This window comes from Alosa sapidissima, chromosome 8, assembly GCF_018492685.1.
Source record: "Alosa sapidissima isolate fAloSap1 chromosome 8, fAloSap1.pri, whole genome shotgun sequence".
NCBI lineage: Eukaryota > Metazoa > Chordata > Actinopteri > Clupeiformes > Clupeidae > Alosa > Alosa sapidissima.
Window position 1 is genome coordinate 35340850 of NC_055964.1, and position 2500 is coordinate 35343349.

General features: G+C 45.9%; 1 protein-coding gene across 2 annotated transcripts in view; it reads left to right on the plus strand.

The window, feature by feature from the left end:
- The window catches only part of crb2b (crumbs cell polarity complex component 2b), a 37496-nt gene that overhangs the window by 2748 nt on the left and 32248 nt on the right, over positions 1–2500 (plus strand). The window lies entirely within an intron of this gene.

Consider the following 2500-nt stretch of genomic DNA (forward strand, 5'->3'; position numbering starts at 1 on the left):
TTTCTCCTGCTTCAATTCAGGGCTCGGGGGTCGCGTACAAATCACACACACAAAACAGCGCAACAAAAAACATATTTTCCTTTCGCCCCATTCAATAGATGTCAAAGGCAGCGGGGGGTTCCATCACTTTAAAGACGCCGGCTTTTCATTTTACAGATCAGAAATGTTAAGCCAATTCCTAGTTCCAGCCTCCCGTGGACTCTTTGTTCCAAAGGCTTTCTGCTAATATTCTGGGTTCATAACTCATTTCACAAGACCCCTCCTGAACACAGCTCTTCTGATCGTCCACTAAAGGAATTAGCTGCGTTATAACCTGTATTCTCAGCTCGTAATGACCAGCTAAAGCAGAGGCCATCCGAGAGAGCTACAGCACCTGCCCTGCAGCTCTTAGGGATTACAGGCCAGCTTATGTCTCATATATTCTGCGTTACCATTCGTATTAATATGGGAAAACAACCCTCTGTGTGCAGTTTCACCTCCTAAGTCCTCTGCGTCCAGAGATTCATGTTTGCATACGCGGAGAAGCATTTCTCTCTAAATCAGAGCCCAAGCGTAAACGCAGAAGACGTGCAAGCCGCAGCTGGGAGGTGTGTGTGAGTTATCGCTGCCCTCAGAGACTGGTGCTCTACACTGCTCTACACACACCGGTGATCCATGAACTGTTTCAGGGGCAAATGAGATGTGTGGTGACCTCACAGATAAGGAATGTATTGGGAGTGACCTGCTAGCCTCATTCTTGGATGAGCACCACCAACGGAATAACAAATGGATGTAGAACTAAGCACTTAGGCACTTTGGGTATCCAGATAAAACATACATTTAATATGCTGTTACTCCAGCTCAATTTACATTCATTAATTTAAGAGACTCCTTAAATTAAAGCAAACCATGCTCACCCTCATGGATGAGAAATCAAATCAGATTTTGATAACATACAGTGAACATCTTCCCATGTAAGGTATCCAACATATACATTCAGTTTGATTTATGCATTGGCACTCTGATAACGTAAATGTCTAGCTATGTGTGGTGCGAGTTCAGTTTGATTTATGCATTGGCACTCTGATAACGTAAATGTCTAGCTATGTGCGGTGCGAGTTCAGTTTGATTTATTTAACACTCCCTGATAACATAAATGTCTAACAAACAGAAGTGAGGTAATGTTGCTTTACATGTTAGATTTGGTTTGATTTATTCACACTCTCAGTGCCTCTTCAACACTCTGTGCCCTGATGAGCTTGCTGCGTGTATGTGTGTGTGTGTGTGTGTGTGTGCGTGTGCGCGTGCGCGTGTGTGTGTGTGTGCGTGTGCGTGTGCGTGTGCGTGCGCGTGCGTGTGCTTGTGTGTGTGTGTGTGTGTGCGTGTGTGCGTGCGTGTGTGCGTGTGTGCGTTTGTGTGTGTGTGCGTGTGCGCGCGCGCGTGCGCGTGTGTGTGTGTGTGCGTGTGCGTGTGCGTGCGCGTGCGTGTGCTTGTGTGTGTGTGTGTGTGTGCGTGTGTGCGTGCGTGTGTGCGTGTGTGCGTTTGTGTGTGTGTGCGTGTGCGCGCGCGCGCGCGCGCTGTGTGTGTGTATGTGTGTGCGCGTGCGTGTGTGTGTGTGTGTGTGTGTGTGTTTGCACTTACCATGCACCTTTTCTTCCCTCCCCCAACTACACTAGTACTCATAACTTCTGCACTCTCATTCTCTAGTACTCATAACTTCTGCACTCTCATTCTCTAGTACTCATAACTTCTGCACTCTCATTCACTAGTACTCATAACTTCTGCACTCTCATTCACTAGTACTCATAACTTCTGCACTCTCATTCACTATAACTTCTGCACTCTCATTCACTAGTACTCATAACTTCTGCACTCTCATTCTCTAGTACTCATAACTTCTGCACTCTCATTCACTAGTACTCATAACTTCTGCACTCTCATTCACTATAACTTCTGCACTCTCATTCTCTAGTACTCATAACTTCTGCACTCTCATTCTCTAGTACTCATAACTTCTGCACTCTCATTCACTAGTACTCATAACTTCTGCACTCTCATTCTCTAGTACTCATAACTTCTGCACTCTCATTCACTATACCTTCTGCACTCTCATTCACTAGTACTCATAACTTCTGCACTCTCATTCACTAGTACTCATAACTTCTGCACTCTCATTCTCTAGTACTCATATCTTCTGTACTCTCATTCTCTAGTAATAGTATTGATTGATGTAGTATTCATAGCTTGAATGTTATTCCTCATTTCTGTAACTCACTAGGCTACACAGGGCTACAGGGCTACACAGGCTACAGGGCTACACAGGCTACAGGGCTACATGGCTACACAGGCTACACTCTACAGGGCTACAGGGCTACAGGGCTACACAGGCTACCGGGCTACAGGGCTGCACAGGCTGAAGGGCTGAGTGAGTGTGGAATGGGAGTTAGTTAGCGATGGATGGTCTAGTGTGTAAATTAGTCAAGACATGCATAGAGGAGGGCCTCTTCACACAGACAAAGAC